This window comes from Diachasmimorpha longicaudata, chromosome 2 (genome assembly GCF_034640455.1).
Source record: "Diachasmimorpha longicaudata isolate KC_UGA_2023 chromosome 2, iyDiaLong2, whole genome shotgun sequence".
NCBI classification, from domain to species: Eukaryota; Metazoa; Arthropoda; class Insecta; order Hymenoptera; family Braconidae; genus Diachasmimorpha; species Diachasmimorpha longicaudata.
The window spans coordinates 8,596,426-8,615,877 of NC_087226.1; the positions used below are offsets into that span (position 1 = coordinate 8,596,426).

The 19,452-nt window shown below is 39.4% G+C and overlaps 2 long non-coding RNA genes across 2 annotated transcripts in view; one reads left to right on the top strand and one right to left on the bottom strand.

Annotated features, from left to right (window-relative positions):
- Nucleotides 1–19,452, bottom strand: part of LOC135172726 (uncharacterized) — a 152,846-nt gene that overhangs the window by 74,868 nt on the left and 58,526 nt on the right. The gene's annotated exons all lie outside the window — the stretch shown is intronic.
- Nucleotides 2,729–8,218, top strand: LOC135172606 (uncharacterized). The gene is made up of 3 exons (XR_010301138.1): nucleotides 2,729–3,572; nucleotides 6,459–6,543; nucleotides 7,394–8,218. It is a non-coding gene; the product is annotated as an uncharacterized LOC135172606 (long non-coding RNA).

Below are 19,452 nucleotides of genomic sequence, written 5' to 3' on the forward strand. Positions count from 1 at the left end.
CATTCGCTATTTTATTCCGCACCGAGTCCCTCCCTCCGGAGATTTCGGGGAATTAAGGGGTATGGACACCTGATCGCCGAATGAACTCTGACGTGCATCATTTCTTTTCGAGAGACTACTCCCAGATGTTTCTTCGAGATAAAATAGGATGGAAAAGAATTAAATAGAACACGCTTCGTTGAGCAGTGTTTTTTGGATGGTTAGCTCATCAACATCCGAAGGGTTTTTATCACAACCTGTCGAGTCAAATTTCCCAGTACAATATTTTGATAATAAAATAGAGGAGTTTTTTTCCCTCGTTTTGTCAGGGGCAGGAGGGGGGAGTTGAACATTGGGGAATGCAAGTGACAGTCGTAAAAAAACATCCAACGCTTATTTTTTTCGCCTCACACCAGCCTATCTGTATCCTAGTTCCATCCCTCTGTCTGTTCTACCCCCACCCCACCCCAGGACTTTCCCAGTCCTTTCGTTTACGTTTTCATTGCATTTTTATCGATGTAATTTCGTAACTTGGCGCCAACACTTGGGTATGACACTGGTGGACTAGCGGCCAATCGAGCGGAGTTTGAGTTGTTGAAGGGATGAACAATGGAAAAATACCCTTGATGGGGTGGAATACTCCTGTTTTTGTTTCAGTCTCAGTATTTGCGTTCATTAAAATTTATCAACCTGTGTTGTAATAAATTTTTACGTGACCAATGCAACTAAAGGTAAATTGCATTTTCTGCTGAATCAGAGATCCCTAGAATCCCTTTGACATGGCAATTGAACTCAGAGAGTAATCCTCCTGTGGACTGACTACGATCCGTCTGGAAATCAATCCGCGCCATGACTACCCACGCACGCAAATAAACCCGAGTTTCTATCACTGGGGTGACGCAGGTGGAGTCATCCAAGAGGCTCACTATTCAACCGTTTCAACGACGAGCACCAAAAAACGTGACAGTACACTCGATCCCAGGATAATTTAACAGTGAAGAGAGAAATTGGAGGCGTCTGAAGTAAAAAAATCTCTGGGGTCTCCGACTTCATATGAACATCACAAAGCGATTGAAAAACAAGCAATAACAAGAAATGTAATACATTAATCGAAAATTTTCGGACATTTTTACAATTTATACCAAGTTACGTTGATAGCGTTTTGTTTAAAGCAAAAGTGGCTGAATCAATTAGGAAAATAGTTTGATGACTTATACCGATTATTTAATTCCATCAAATTTAAAGTATTGGACAATTTCTCAATTTAAACTAAATATCAGTAGTAATTTTGTAGTAGAAATAATAACTTGTTAAAAAATATAATAGAGGAAGTTTTCAACGAAAATTGATGAATTAATAATCGAAATAAATTTGTGAAGAGATGGGAGAATTGAAATGGATTAATTTGGTGATCTATTGTGCACATGGAATGACTAAAAATAGAAGGAAAAAAATTTAATTATAATTACCCTAATTAATTAAGTAAACTAATCCAACCAGCCGTCAACGCTATTAATTACGCGAACACGAGAAAATTCACACCGTTTTTACCATCTGGCCCCCCGTAGATTTCCGTAATAATTCGATACCAATTACAGATTACATCCGATAAAAATCGTTTACCATCCCCGGAGGTAGGTATACACACGCGTCCGTGTCGTCACGCCCACGTGATTCTCACACGGTTGTGTTCCCCAACAGTGGACATGGATGTTCCGACATAGGTTACGTGCGTGTACAGATATCGTGAAATGGAGGGCTGTTGTGTATAGATGGGATACGTGACTGGGAGGGAGTAATGGCAGAGGACCAGAGGGTAGATCGCGAGTGAGGGAGAGTGTTAAGATCATTCAAGACGGTACGGTCAACTTGAGATAAATCAATCTGTCGTGTCGCGTAGCTTTAATTCCGAAGAGGATTCTCTCTAGAGAGTCAAATATTATCCAGTGAAATTTTCATTATTTTCAAATGAATATACCTCCAAAAATTTCAAAAAACATTCATCAAGAATATAAACATCACTCCCCATTGAGGACATAATTATCGATATTTGTGCGTACACCTCATGAATTATTTACCCAAGCTCGAGCAAATAAGAATAGAAAAATCAGCTGAATTTGGTAAAAAGAAAAAGACAAAGAGCGTTAAGCTAATAAAACCGTCCCTCGAAAATTAGTTTTGTCCGAGCATTATACCCAGAGCTTTTAATTGTCCCCATTAAAACTCGGGAGGAAAGTTGTGGGAGAAAAAAAAAATGTGCAGTCCACGGGTACAGAATGAGAAATGGAGATAGCGAACGTCGTCCTTATTCGAGAGATACCGAGTTTATGATCGTGGCTTGAACCTATTTAAAAAGCTCTGGTTTATTGCACTTTTTATACATTTTTTCATTATCATTATCATATTTTTTCCCATTTCGATAAAGAGCCGCATGTACGTGAGAGTTATTCTTCATCATGAATTTTGTGGGCGGAAGTATTATAGTCGGGTGGGTCTTTTATTGGTGAAATTTTTCCATTTGAATTTTCGTTTCTCAATTGCATTTGACGATGGTCACGCCAACTTTACATATACTTGCCCTCGACAATGCATCGGGTTAAACGATATACGTATGAACAGATTCGTCTCGATACCTGTGAACAGGTTACGGCATTGGATGATGGTGACTTTACTGGGGTTAAACTGGTGATAAATCATGGGGAAGTTATTATAGGCACTTCTGAATTCCATCTGGAGTGCTTTGTGTGCATGTGGATTTATTCATTTTTTATTGCGGAAGTTGTAGAAATTTCTAAGATGATGAGATTAAGAGTTTTGTCGGAGAAGATTCCGTTTAATTTCATCGAGAATTGCGTTGAGAATTAATTTTTTTCATTCAAAGGTCCAATGCAGTTATATTACTCGTTATATGACGAGGAAGGTAACGTTTGTTGGAAATCAAATTTCAATTCCTGATGGAATCCCATTCAGACACCATAAGCCGACGTATCAATATATTTCAAGGTCAAATATATCGAATATTTCTCAATAGTTATTCTCCAATTTCATCCATCCTCACTCATGAGTCCCAACCCAAAGGTCAAAGGCCTGAGAGGTTATATTTTAAATGCCCATTGAGTCCCGGAGTCACCACTTATTCGATTACATCTTTTACAATTGATATTAATCCCGAGAACTCATACAAAATTAAATTCACACAAAAATTCACGAGTTCTAATTAAAAAGCATTAGCAGTATTAGCATATTATCTCGCAGACTATAATTACAGAGTAACACGCGCCACGGGTCCCACACACTCGTCCAGCCTTTTCTATAATGCAGTATTCATCCATCCGTCGAACTACTCTCGCGGCTCCGTCGATGTGGGAAATATGCGATTAAACATCGCTCGGAATTAATTAATTCCATCGTACTGTTTCAAATGGGGCTTTTCCCAGCCATGCATACCTGGGATAAAAGTAAATTATATCTGGTAAATTGACGTTTTGCGGCGGAGCCAGAGCTTTTGACCTATCCATCACACTCGACCATGATTGGATGACCCATTGATTGTTCATCCACATGGAAAACCCGAGGTTTATTATTATTAAATGGTGGGTGAGTAAGTGACGTGGGGATCGACAGTCGTGTAAAATTTTATGGATTTTTTTGTTTGGTTGGAATTTACCGATGACGGTCACAAATTTCAAAATGAAATGACTTGTTCAATTTTCTTTTCGAATTCACTAATCTCGACAAAAGCCGTCTGGTTATACAATTCAAATTTGACCTGACTCATTTGCAAATGAGGTTTTTTTCCTCTTCATATAAATTAAAAGATATATCTTTTTTTTGTATAAAAATGTGAGAGGTACCAATCCCAGTTCGTCTGATATTAATTGAAAATTCCGCTAAACTGAGAAATTCCCGTTTCCCAATTTTCCAAACGTGATAATTCCATCGATGTTTTTTTGAAGTGAGAAAAAAAAACTGGTCAGAAATTTCCATTTTGTAATAATTTCGAATAATGAATTCATCCAGCCGTGAACGGCCCTTCATTACCCCATAATTCCCGAACTACCCACCACAGACCCCGTCCTCTCCCCAATTAATTAATAAACTAACATGTGCGATAACTTCAGAATTAATATTCCTCAAAGTACTCGACACTATCATCATCCCCTTCAGTAATAATCCTCACCGGACCAATTTTCCCCCTCCACCTACCGCCATTCAGCCTTGAGAATGATCATTGCGTAAGCAGATGAAATTCTTGAATCAAGGATTTGCTCCGGAAAAAGGTAATAGAGAAAATTGGAGGATCCCCGAGAACCGAACATTTTCCTCTGCATACTCATGTCACCGGTATCATCCGGTCATTTGGACGGGAGTATCAGATGTTCAACGAAATGAAATCGAAAGGAATGTAACGATGTCGTGACGTTGTCGGCCGACCATTCGATACAAAGGAGATTCTGCTGAGACAAATTTAAGGGCGAACCTTGGTTTCTTCCACGAATGCAGCCCCTCTCGTATTTTCTCCGGGCCACTGTTGTCTCTTCGCCTTCATATCAACCCTCGACACAGCGAGTCCCTTTCATTCCGCTTCCCATCTCTCTCAGTTGTTCGCAATGGTGAGGGACTATCAGTCACACCCTGCGACTTTTATCCCTCGCAATCATCCGAGAGAGAGACGGTGTATGCTCACATACTCTTTTTTTTGGCGATGGGAGAGGTGCGACTTGATGCCAGCGAGTTTCGTGGCAATTCTGAGTTTATTGCGTTGGATAAATGACACTGAGGTTCGCACATCGGGTCTGATTGAAACTGAATTTCTTTGTTTTCCTTGAACTGAATAAAAAAAAATACTTCCGTCTGTTACCATTCAGTAATGAACATTATTTTTTCGAGTTCAAATAAAATAGAATAAATTATATGTACATATAACATAAGTAATTATGTTTAAATTTCCCATAAAAAATCCGTAAAAATAATATTCACTGAATGTTTCGAGCTCATTTAATTTTAAATTTATCACGCAAACTTTTTTGCCATCTACGAACGTAGAAAATAAATGGACATCGATTATAACCTGTCGCATTAGAATTTCAATGGGCCTCGTTTGGCTGACCGGAAGTGGGAGAGAAAGAAATATATTCATCCCACCGAGAGAACCGACAAACTCATCCCTTTCGCATTCCCCGTATGCCTTATCGTGGATCATGGAGGGGTTGGGAATAAAAAATTGAGCGATATCCTCTCTCTCCGTGGGTCACCAAGCCGGACACAGCCAGTTTGCGAATGAATATCACCGAGTTTTTTGAGGCATTGTGTCTATCCATCGACGTAGGAAAATGAAACCGGTAATGCTCCGGCATTGATGGATTCACCGGCTATTTCATGAATGGGGGGATTATGCATCGCATAAATAGGACATTTCGTTGCGAATGTAGGGAGGGGGAAGTACGGTATTCTGTGTTTCCCACTGGACACAGATAGCGCAGATTTTTTTATAGTGAGTTGATAATAATGGGTTGGTATCTAAAAAAATTGAATTGAATGAATTACTCCGAAAAAAGTCGTAAACAAATTTCGACTTTTATTTCTATTCTGTTCCAACATTGTGTTCGGTGATTGAATAGACAAGTCGCTTAATCCAATCCAATTATTTTAGCATTAATGCAACACAAAAATAGGTATTCAAACACGAGAGTGATTTTTTACATGACCTGAATAATAACCCAACTTTCTGAATTATTTTTATAATATAAAGAATTCTCTATTATCTTCATTTTTCATTCGTCGATGAAAGTCACGGGATACAAGCCAATTAATTTTCCATGTATCCAACATAAAAAAATCAGAAATAAACCACGACGTCCGTTCACGATCTTCAAATAACAAAAGCAATTTTTTTTTCAAAATAATTGGGGAAAAACATTTACTGTAGTCCCCCAACCACAAATATTTTGGTAATTTGTATGAAAATCCTGAATAATAGATGTAGATTATTCCAACAGTAGGGCAATAATGCAACGATCTATTAAAAAAATATTACCCCAGCTCAAACATCAATACATCAAAGGAGCAAAAAAATCCACTGTCTACCCAAGACCTAATTCAATGTTACCCATTGTCGAGTGTTTTTTTTAATATTTAGGGAGTCGGTGTACCTCTTGAAGAGCGGGTTTTGTGCATCGTCCTAAAAAAAAACCCGGACACGGTGTGATGGCTCCCCCTATTACCCCCGGTACTCTTTTTTGTACAAATACAATTTTTTATAATGGATAGTCCTCACCCTTCCCTGACGTGACCTCATTTCCATACTTGTGATGTCCACGAGTGCTGGGGGGTGCGTGCAGCGCATCGTTGGTATCGGGAGACATCGGAATTTCACTTCCGGTTGGCAGGGAAATTGCCACCTGGTGAGATGACCAACGATGCGTTACACGGTACAAGGACTCGCATGTGAATCTGCCCTTTCTATTTTTTTTTTTCAGTGAATTGATGGTGGATAACACGTGCTGAGGCCATTCTGCGGGATTTTCGGAGGTCTAATTCACTGGCTGATGTTTCCGGTTTAGGGTATGATACTATTCTACCCTAATGCAAGTTTCAATCGCGTGAAAGTACATTTTTAATCGCAAATAAGTGGTTTGATTGAATTTTTATGGGAGACAGGTAATGGGAACGGAAGATATCAAGGGAAGTTATCAAGTTCTAACTCACAATTTTCAGAAACGTAATTTTTTTCCTGTACTATTTATTTAATATTTCTACCGTTAAATTCACGACGCACAATGCACACACCTAATAATCCCTTCCACTCCCCTTTCCCCCAAAAACTTTAATCAAATATTAAAACGATTTCCCATTAATATAACGTGAAAACTGAGGTCGTGATGCGTCAACGTTTTATGGGGGTTGAATTTCCGTAAACTGAGGAAAACCCGGTTCTCTCGTGCCAAATGCGATATCTCTCACCCGGGATTTATGTTTAGTCGTTATACGGCCGATGTCTCTCTACCCACAGGACTCCGAACAGCCGTAAACACGAGATAATTAAATTATGGAAATAAAACGAAAGGCGGGGGTCGTAGGAGAAAGAGAGAAAGAAAAACTTCAAGAGAAGAAAAACCCAAGTGGCAAAACAAGAGTGTGTCCCTTTGCTGGAGATAGAGGCGTCGGGAGAAATCGTAAAACCAATCCGACTGACAAATCTGTATAATGTCCCTGACCCTTATCGCATTCCAAACTACCGTAGACACATGCTCGTAAATGTCCGAATAACTCCCGCCCATCCCGCCCCTCTCGCACAAAAAAACAAAACTAAAAACAAATAGAATTTTTCAGACAACAGAGAGCGATAAAAATGTGTTTTATCCTGGAGCACCAGTTCGATAAATATTTAATCCACTGATATCGTAATTTTTAGGGAGAAATATCGAATCAACAAACTGCAGAGAGGACATTTCGACGAAATGAGCAATGAAACGCCAACCTCCCTCCTCACCCCCTCCCCGCAATTTGGTGATTGTGTTTCGCATAATGGCCGTTTCAACGCGAATGACCCCAACGAGCTATATCGAATTCGCAGACGGTGTCCACGAGGGCATTATCACGACGTCAGCGAGAAGTGTATTCCAGTGTACACTCCTAAACTAATCTCAACCAGTTTGGCCAGGCAAAATGCGCAACTATAATCGTTGACCGGTGTCGTCGTGTTAATCAAGTTGGTAAAATGCATGGTGGTGAAGCCCCTTCGGTGCAGTTGCGCACTGTAATTTTACCGGGAACAATGGGTGGGGATAAAATTTGACAGTTTGCCGGAATGACATTGTGTGAGTACGTGAATACGTAGGTAAATACGTGGCTGGAAATATGGAGTGAAAAAAAATGTGGAACTAGCAAAACTGGTTAATTTTGCTAGTCATCTCCATGCTCATCAATGTTTAAATGCACTGCTGAAAAAATTTTTCTGAATTGTTCATAATAAAAACATTTTGTGTGAGCGAAGGATTGCTAAAAAATACGAAATTTTCTGCTTGAAAATTGACGAGTAATTTTGTAGGAGAAATGTATCGAGGGAATCATCTCAATTTGCAATATTGATGGCTTCCACATGGAAAATAAGAACGTTTCGAAGATCTTACTTTCAAGGTAATTATATCCAAATTAACAGTGAGACTAAAAAATGAAGAAATTCCATCTATCTATATGAAATATACGACAAGTTCATAATAATGACGCAGCAGCGAATATGAATAAGTCCCTGTCTGTTCTGTTCGAAATTATCCCCTGAGGAAAACTTCGTCAATTTGCAAATGAAGAACATTTGCATCGTCGACAAAATAAAGCGCTCACGAAAACTAGAATAATCGCCATTTTTACAGCTTTAGCCAAGTCATAACTTCTTTAAAACTCCACCATGCAAATGTATATCAACGGTTAATTCTTCATTTCTCATCCGCATTTTCGTCTCGAGGAATTAGTTGCTCTCCTTAGTTCCAACTCCTTGTATCATCGTTAAAGTGCTCGAGAGTCTCAAGTTTCCTGGAGATGAAGAATAGGCCACGATATAACACATGAGGAGTGTACACAATTTGCACAATGAACACCCCTCTACCTCATCCTCTCCCCTCCTACTCGAAGTAACTATTTTACCCTGAGCATTGCATTTTAAACATAAACGCTGATGGCTATGAGAGACGTTGCGATAGTCTCCAAGTTTCTCGAGTAAGTTCTGGGCCCTGTATCCGTTTAACGCGAAGATTTAACCCTTCCAGTGTTGTTGTTTATGATACCCTTGGCGTAGAGTCAGACAACTTCGTATTATACCTGTTAACTTATCAGACGAGAGTAGAATTTATTATTGTTGGTTTTACAGGGAACGTTGGAGCTATGATGGAACATTTTCATCAGGAATATATTGTAAACGGTTCAACGCGACGATATTTCAATCATTTTCACAGTTTTACCAATCGTTAGACGATGAAACATGATTGGAATTTGTTATTTTAGATAACCGAAAGACAGAACGACAAATATGTCATTCAAAAACGATAGAAAATAATTCATTAAGAGGTGAGAGCGAATAATCTCATTGCTGTCACCAGCAAAAATTTCTCCCAACAAATTTTTCACACCTCCATTTTCATTTTGATTCCCAAGAAAAATTCTTTTCATCGGCGTATGTGCCACCCGGATATCCCGATAAATCCAAAGTTTCCTCATCCCCATGTTGTTCTACCCATCGACGAATAAAGAAACGGAAAAGGTACTAAGCCAAAGTGGTCGACGAGCCCGTGATATCTGCAACCGCAGGCTGATGGTCACTTTTGCGTCAATTGAGTTTGGCAATGGACGAAAAAGCGCCTTGGATCCTCCTAAACCTCAAAGGAAGGAATTGACTACGTCCAATTCACCACGATGCTACATGCGGAACCCCTTGTTATGTCAGCACACCACTAGCTCAATGGATTCCTCTGTATTCTTTGCTTTCCTTTCGCCCCCACAGGCGCTCTGATCTCTGCCACTGTGCGTCTCTTCGCCTTTGAGTGTGAAAATAACAAGCTCCAGCAACGAATCGTTTCGTGCACTCTTTTCGAAGTGAAAGCCATCTTTTTCGCGAATTTATTTATGTGGGATTTCTTGGTGGCTCTGACTCAGTGAATTCAATGCTCTTTTGTAGTGCTTTTCAATTACTTCAATCACTTCAGGTTGGAGATATTTTCCGTCGGTTTGATTAATTTTTTTTTTTGCAAGATAAACTAAATAATTTTATTCGTGGGGACAATGTTCAAGAAAGACGATGGAAGATAGGACCACAAGCAATCGTGGAAATTTCATCTAAAAAATTTTAGTAAAAATGTTTGAAGAAGAATAGACCATTATTTGAATAACTAGAATATCCAGAGTTAAGTTCTCATTAAAACTTATTAGTTGAATCAATTGAAAACCTATGATTTCATAATATCCAGTGTAATAAATTAATCGAAAGGGGGAGAAACGCCCGTGGAAGGCTTAGTAATTTAAATACAAATAACGCCGACGTTTCATTACATAATATGGAGAATTTCGCGCATGAGAGGAAAATTGTAATTGTATCATACTGCAAATTGAATATGCTTCTGGTTATTCAATTAATGAAAGGCATTGGTGCACCTGTAATGAGACACAGAAGGCAGGTGGGGGTAACCAAGCGCGAGCGAATGCCGAATAAACACTGACGCTGATATCCGCGGCGATTTCGGAATTTTGAATGAAAATTGGAATAATAGCTCGAAGTTATGAAAATGACAGCTAATAGCTTCAAGTTATAAATTAATAACCGGGGGATTGACTGTTGAAAAAACTGATCTATGATAATTTAACACTTTCCGCAGGTTTACGTCTAAACCGCTGGAAAAATTCTCGAAAAATTGAGAACGCCATTTATATACAATGTCATTGCTAACTAAACCCCCTTTATATGATATTCTGTTAATATTCCATTTCAATGTGTCACGCATTCTGTCTTAAATCCCCTCAATTCAATCAATTACGACTACAGCACTGGCCACCGGTGTTCAAACGAATATCTCAGAGTGATGAATCATAACCCCAACGTGTCTCATCCTCGAAATTCACGTTTATCCGTCAGTCATTCAAGTGTCAAAATTGCCACCAACAGATTCCCCCTCCTGACAGCCACTTTAAAATTACCCAACACTAATGAAATTGAAGTGGGATGAAGGAGAATAGAAAAAAAGAGGCAGTTTACACTTACCATTTCCACTATCCTCCCAACATCCCTTTCAATCCGAGACAGATCGGTTGAACAGATGTGAGAACAATGCGCGTTGAGGTATGGAATCACTTTGACTGCTTGGTGCAACAATCATCAGAACGAATGAATTTAAAATCGTGGGGATAGTCACTTCGTGATGGGGTGGAAATGGGGAGACCAGAACTTTGGTGAAAGAGGTTGAACCAACTTCTGTGGAACACTATTACCCCACCGCAGGGGCAATTATTGCGAGTCGATCGGCTGTGAGGGATATTGTTATGTTGTTAGTATTTACGGAGGACGAGTGAAAGGGTTCATTCCGGTGTGACGGGAAAAAGGAAGCGAGGAGGATGATATTAATGGCTTTTGGTTTTGTAGAGCTCTTCAATGAGCTCTATCAAAAAATCACGGGTGAATGAGTATCATGGGAAGTATGATAAAAAATTTGACAATGTCAGGATTATGAGCTCTGTTCAGTTGCGAGGAAAAAAATGCCGATAGAAAAAATTTCGCAGACAAATTCCAAAAAGTTTTGTACAAAAAGTACTCGCAAATTTATCATGCAGTAGCAGACATGAAAAGTAACACAACTGTCCTGAAAAATTGAACACAAGTACTCTGATTTAAAGTCGTTTTTCCAGTAGAGTCTTATGTTCATGTTGTCTTACTGACGCCCCCCAAAATTGTCAACCCCTATCCATAATTCTTAACTTCTGCCTGCATTATTCCTATTCATTTCAGCCTCTGTTCCACATTCCGTCCTTATCTGTCCACCACTGTTACTACAATGCGGGCGGTCTTACCACAACCACCCCAATGTTTGCCGGTATGGGTTCGTGCCGCGGACCTTCCAATATCAATAAAAGATGGCTCACCAACCCCTCGAGGGCTCACTCTCGTCGTTTCAGATATTTCGGACATCTTGAAAGGCAAACCTCGTGACACGAGAATCGTGACGGGATCAAAGAGAACGTTTTACTCTAATGATTGTCTTCTTCCCCACTGCACCCACCATAAATCCACATCTCACTCAATTGGCAAAATAACTGAAATAACATTCTCAATAAAGAAAAGAAAAATACGCACTGCGTCCCCGGCCCCTTCACCAACGGCGGCAATTTAATTGTTTTTTTCTTTATATTTAAAATAATTTTACGATCCATCGGAGTTTGCGGAATGATTCAGAATTCGAAAATGAACAATTCAACACGGGGGCAATCGTAATTTCACGATTATTATATTACTCGTGGATGGCACCATAACGCAGAGAGGCGACACGCGGATGATGAAGTGCCGACGGCAATTTCAACTGGGTCGAGAGGGAGGGAAAACAGGGAAATTTACGAGGGCTCCCAATGGGCGCGGGTATCGACCAAATTTAGCGCGAAACAAGAAACGAACTTACGAATTGGTGGTATTTATTGGTGTTGGTAGTTTGGAAACTTTAATAACTTCATCACGCTTCATAACGCGAATGAACTCACATGTTGTAAATTGCATTGTTCGGTTGAGAGATATACACGATCAAAGAGAGTTGATTTTATATTCAATATTTCTCTAACAATATCAATTGAGCAATTTGCAAACATCATTAGTATTTCGCATTGTCTGACATTAAATTGTCCCATTTTCGGAAAGAATGCAAATGATTTAAGAATATTATTGGAACTTATTTTTCATTGCCAAGGAAATTACCAACTCCTTTACTCTTGACATTAAATAAAAAAAAAATTCCAGTGGTCATTGAATAATAATAAATGAATATCAGTTCTGCCTTCAATACATCTATTGTCGCCAATATGTTAACGAATATATGAACATTATGATATCATGAAAAATACATTAATTAACTCTGTGCAATTCGTAAAATGATGCATCCAATAATTTTCCATCTCAATTAGTTTGAAAATGTACCCAATACCAGAAAAGAATATTTCAGTCACGGACGATAGGTGGGTGTAACAAATGTTGCGGTAACCTCTGCGGTGCGAGTGATAACGCGAGCCCAAAATTCCCCGCACACACTCAACTGTCGAAATGATTCAGAGAGATGTGAATGTGAAAGAGCGAGTGAGATAGAGACTAATCTCCCTCACACCCCTGGGCATTCGAAAACAACTGAAAACGAGCGAACGCACCGATGAGCGCGGTAACCAACAATTAATCTAACTGTCACTGGGAGTTAATTTATACCGACGCTTGGACCGTTCATCACGTACCCACTATCTTACTCGGTGTGTATACTCCCAGAGGGCGGCAAAGGATACAACGATTTCCCGTTAACACAGGGGTTGGGTGGTTTGCGCGGGGGAGAGAGGATTTTATCAACCCTTCAACGGGCCTTTCATATCTACTCAACGCTTTTCTATGCGATCTGAGGTGGACGTCCATAAATTATTGCCTCTTGACAATTTTGGCCTCTGGGGGGTTTATTAAATTAAAATTCACATTTTTTTACCCCCCTGAAACAATATCATGTTAAGTTGTTGGGATTCTAACAAGTCCTGTTGGAAATGAAATGAGATAATATTTAGAGAACAATTGATTCGATCATTGGTACCAGAAGTTTCAGGAAAAAATTCTAAAAGTGAGTCGTTTCATCAATTAAAATTTCAATGACTGAAAATGTCGAAATATCCAGTTGAACTGCCACTCAAAATAAAATAAAGCTCGTTATTCCATTCTACTCTGTACACTTTGATCGATCCACTCACGATAAAACAGCACCGTAAACCCACCCGGGAATCGCATCCGGAAAGCAACTGACTGAAAGCCCAAAGAATACTCTCCAATCGTCTTTCCACCAGACGCATTCGAAGAGTCATAGAATTTCACGAATTGGTACCACTAAACCTTGACTCTGCGAATTCGACAGTTACATTGTAAGGGAGAATTACCCCGGCATCCGGAGAGTAAAATAGTCTTTTAAACAACATAACGGTAGGGCGAACAAAAAAAAAACATATATAATGGGATCGTATTTCGCAGGGAGTTGAGCGCAGAATGAAGTCGTAATTTTAATGGACGCGCGTCCTAGCATTCCAATGGGAAGCTTCATTCTCTGGTTAATAACGAAAAGAACGATAAAAATGTTGACCAAATGAAGATATTAACTGTCCCCGAAACAAATATTTCTAATTGCCTCGCAGTGGGTGCTTTCATAAAAATCTTTATTGACTGGATACGTGGCGCTTCGGATATTGCAGAAAAAGGTACGAGTAATCATTAATTGTGTTCGTCTGGCAGTAATTCATTTGCCAGAAAAAACGATATTCTGTGATAGGAATTCGTTATTTTTTGCTTCCTCTATTCTCGTTTTTATCTGGACAATTGGACGTCCCATGAAAATTTTACAAATAACACGCTCAATAAGACAAACAAATGCAATTTCACGTACAGTTGATCATTAGCTTTCTTCAAATTGTAATAAATAATGCAATTGAAAGGAAACATTTTTAAAAAATCTCGTGAAAAATCTGCCAGACGAATCTGACCGAAATAGCGATCACTTACTCTTGAAATAAATTTACCCCAGCCTTCCCCCTCAATTATAAACATCTATTTCCTGGATATTGAAGGTAGACAAAAGTTATACCGCTTACAAAGATAAAAAAAAAATCATAACTACCAAATGACCCCTCTCTCATACGGTTATATATAACTCTAACGTCCGGGATATCCTTTGTTCAGCGGCAAAAGAGACTGATTGTCTTCAAGTAGACAAAGTACCCCCAGAACCTGCGTTTTTCGCATTGAGTAATAACTGTAACCGAAGATTGTTGCACTGTGGCGAAATAAACGCCATTTCCACCAGTGATTATGATTTTTTTTATGAACAAGTAATTGAAAATTTGAATGAAATATCCGACTAAAATGAAACAGTGATAGAGTGAATACGCCGGATATATCGCGGGAGAGTAATGTCACTCGCAGTGATGCCCTTAGTGTTTATGTTTATGTCTGATTATGAAATGGACGTCCATTAAACAATTATTACTCTATAGCCCTTAGTGCTCTCCATCAATGCCCCTCGCAATGCTTCTTTCTGTATCTGAGACGGGGGGAGAGAGACACAGAGAGAGGGAGAGAGAGAGAGTGGAATAAAAATGTTATGGTCGTAAATAATTTGGCGTTACTCATCGGTTGCATTACTCAGACTGAAGTGATTGAAATGAGTGACACACCGATAAGTTCGCAACTAAGTAACATTTACAAGGAGAGAAAAGTTCAATAAAATCCACCCACAAAGTTGAGTTATTCTGGGACAAGGTTTTCTCCAGAGCAAAATTATCAAATGCCCATGGATTTTTACACAACTAGATTATCTGTAAAATGAATAAATCATTGATCTATTTTTTATTGTCCTCTTGAGAAAATTTTTGTGACTTCGTGTCTCAGTAAAGAAATCGAAAACTCATGTCTAGATATTCAACATCTGAGAAAAACCCGGGCAATATATCAGCGCACGAGGTAACAGAAGTGTCAGCTGTAACTTTTATTGGTTATAAAGCTCTTGATATTATGCTGAGCCCGAGTAAATACGTTTATACCATTTTTCCACTGTCTTCTCTCTCTCCTCACCCTCGATACGTAAAACTCAGTATTCCCCTTTTATTCCAACGAGAGGCATATCGCCCACTTGCATTTTACCATGTTGAAAGCCCAGTTGAAGGAGCTACCCACTTAGAAATGAATGCACTGCATGGAAAAATCATACGACTGGTAGTAGTCGTTGGAGCAGGGGTCTTATCAATCTAATACATTCCATATTTTATGGATGCGCAGTGCTACGACGGTACGTCTGACCCAGCCCAGAATGTCTTTACGGCTTCCAGACTATGCACCTTGTGCCTTTTGCATTTATACTTATCCGCGAGTTGAGTTGGGTGGGAAGGAGGAGAAAAAGGATCATCGTAAAAACAGGTAAATTGAATCACGCGAGCCACGGAGTATGAATCACGCACCTGGGGTTATTTCACGCGCTTCATGTGGTCAGTGATCTCTAGGATGTGACAGATTTCACCATTAAATATTTGCATTTGTTGCCGAGGGAGAAAAATCTCTAACCATTCCATTTTCAAAATTAGTCACGCATTTTTCCGTTAATTAATCTTTTTCGAATTAACCACAGCATTCCCGATTAAAACTAATTACTTTGTTTTCTAAAAACCGCATTCATGTTGAACTAAAATATCAGTGATATTCAAAATGAAATCATTTAACGTCCTTCGTTTAAATTTCGATTCTCCTTTCTCAGATTGTAACATCGAGATACTAAATACCAAATTTCGGATAACAAACCCATAAAAAAAACAATTCAATCACGTGGAGCAACCAGACTATGATTTTCCAAGTGCTAGAATGAAACCTCATATTGAACCTCGTTGACCTCGTGTATATGATAGTACTCTAGTACGTCGCATCACCCTGACCATACCCCATACAACTCCACTAAAATATGGCGCTCGAGCAGTGGGTGAATCGTCTGGTAGTCTGGACAGGCCAGCAGCCGATCGGTGTTGCAGACGAGCAATAAATCGGATGACAGGTCTCGTCGTTGGTGAGTTCCAGTACGAGCAATTGCCTCCAGGTGCCCTCGTACCCCGTTATGACGTAATAACCCAAAGCAAACAGCCAACACTAATTTCCAATTGCACTCGTACGTTGAAATGCATGGAGAACCCGTATATCCATTGGCCCGTGGCCATTCTCGTAACCCCGAATACTCCAAAAACGATTTAGCATATATCTGGATGCGTCTGTCGGCAAGGCCAAGCGAATTTGATGGTTACCAGACACACACCTGACGCCTGTTAACGTCCACTAGACATGTCTACGTATGTACTTAGTTTCACTGATAGTCAGGAACAACGGAGGATTGAGAAGCGAAATTGTGGGAAACTTCAATGGACCGGGGTGATGTATATGTTACCGAGTTGTTGTCTTCAGTTGGAATAAGCCTCATCTGCTCATGATTTATCCCAGATCAAAAGCATTGTTGCGTGAGCAACGTACTCCAGAGGTATTAACATGATCAGCTTGTTCTAGTCTATACTCCAATGCACTGGAGTTTTGTTTTGATGTGATAGTGTTGTAACTACGTTGAAATTGTAGTGTAACAATACGACGATTTAAAATATGAAAAAAATCATTGCTACAGCTCCAATGAATGGAGAAAATAAAAACATTTACCCAATTACAATTGTCCTGCGTTGAATTTTCATCGAGAGCAACGAAGAAACAAGAGATAATTGAATATCATTATATGAAATAAGGATAAACGAATCGTAAACATCTGAATTCGAGTGAGTCGCTCGCTAATGTTATTCTGCAAATAATTGAAGTGCAATTGCCAGGAAAATATTAACCGGGAAGTTGAACCGCAATCGATCGACGATTGTGGTGTAAAAATTGAGAGATAATATTGTCATAGGCCGCGCTGCCTTTTACAATGACAATAGTCATGGACTATTCATTGAAGAAAGATGGATCGAATCCGATAGGAAGGAGCACGTAAAAAATGAAAAATAGACTTCAAATAAAAACGCAATCACATGATGCAGTAACTTTGAAACTGGAGATGGGGGATAAGCCAATTGGCCACATTTTCCGGATCCTCTAGCGATTAAATTCTGCAGTTCGTCCTCTAGGTTACGATTTCCGTATCACTAGACTATGATTCCTACGAAATTACTCAGACGCAGATGTTGTCAGAGCGAACGATAAGATGTTTACACATGTTTACTACAAGAGTTCAACATTAATTTGCCAAGAAGAACCTGTTTACCCCTGAACAAGACAAAATAAAGAATAAGTTTTGAAAGAATAACACAGTTCTACTTTATTTTTGCCTCGAGGATCCTGTACTCGGCAATATTTCCTCTGTTTACCTGCTTTGTTTTGAGAGAAGCCATTACATATAATGAAAACACAGATTTTTCTCGTGTTTGTTTACCTGGAAACTATAGCCCAGAGGCAAAAGAGTGTGCAAAGCCACTGAACTTGCTACTTGAGCCTATTTTCCCTCCAATTTTTCATCAGCCTAGAAACTCAACTTGCTCAAGAAGTGAGAGAACTATATCAAGGAAGCATACACATTTCAGTTGGCTGTTGCTAACAGTTGTGGTTTTTGCGGTTGGTTTAGATTTTATAACGTTACACCGCGGATACAGGGCGGCAACTCTTGCTCTTATTAACAGCGTACACGCCACGATAGACTCAAGGTGCATCGTGCCAACGCACACGGGACTAATCTACAGATGGTAATGATAGTTCTGTGTTTATTTCCTGGTGCGGTTTGCCACGGCACGAGCCTCAGTGTAAAACACCAATGCCAAGGTGTACGCGGTTCCCCTCTACCCTCGTTGCAGTAATAGCTCTTGAGGATAAACGAAATACAAGAATAACGTGACGCACCTCTACTCCGTATTTTTTATTTTTTTTTTCATCAAATGGTTAGTGCTCCTTTTGTTTTTTTTTTTTTCATTTTCATTGCAACGTGGTCCGTACCAGACACACCCTTTCGCCACTGGGCAAAATCTTGTAATGTAAAAATGGCATAATTGCGGGATAAAACGCAATAAGGAATTTACTCGGAAGCTCTCGTGATGGCTCTCCTGCGTCTTTCATTACTGATACTGAGAAAATTGGTGCACGTATTTATACAGTGATTTGGATAACGAAATAAAGAGCTAAATTACTGTGCTGCGGTGAGGCGCATTACGAAGGAGAAATAAAGTGAGATGAGTATTTTGCTATTAAATTTTCTTAGGTGGATAATAAATGAAGAGTTGTACAAATTGTACCGTTATAAATACATAATGTGGATGGAGCAAGAAGGCAGTCCTTGGATTCAAGAGAAATTGCGTAATCTGACCAATAAATAAATTCAATCGTCTTCAGCGAATGCGTTTCAACTTTTAATTTTTGTCGCACCTTCGACGGAGTTTTTCCGGATGAAAATACTGGTTAATCATTAACGGGATTATAAGTTGTACAGTTCAGTTATGAATGAGCTCATTGATTAACAATTACGCTCCAAAGATTAACGGTTAAGGGAAGAAAAACGTCTTATGAAAGTCAGAATTATTTGCTCGGTAATTCATCGAAAATTAACAGTGCCAACTACTTCATTATTTTTGTAAATTCAATGGAAACCCAGAATATTACAATAATGTCACAAATATAATGATTGATACTGATCTGCAAAATTCTCAATATACAAGAGGCTAAATTGCATCGAAATCCCCAAAATTTCCATCAATTCTGGATAACAAATCGAGACCAGTGGAGCCGACTAGAAGTGCCTGGGCAAAGAAGTAATGGCCCGGAACGCACTTTGTCTGGGGGGTGGGTAGTTCATGGCAGAAGCAAGGCAAAAGAGCACCAAACACGAAAATCCAGCATCAACGCACACTCAACAACTACGACTCCTTGTAGAATTCGTCAAACGCAAATGCCGACCTCCTCCTCTTTATTTTCATCACTCTGAAAATCCTTCCCTCACTCGATGATCCCGAATCCACTTCATATTGAAGAACGAATCGTTACGAAGAGAATCTCCACAACGGGGAAAAAAATGTATCAAAGCAAGAGGCGAAGAGAGAAACGAGCGCTTGTAATTAACGATTACAAAGTATTTCGTTCAGATGATTATCAGTCTACGCCGGATGCTCAGAGTTCGCCTGTGCCTCTCTATCCCTCCATAACTTCCGGCACTTTGATGT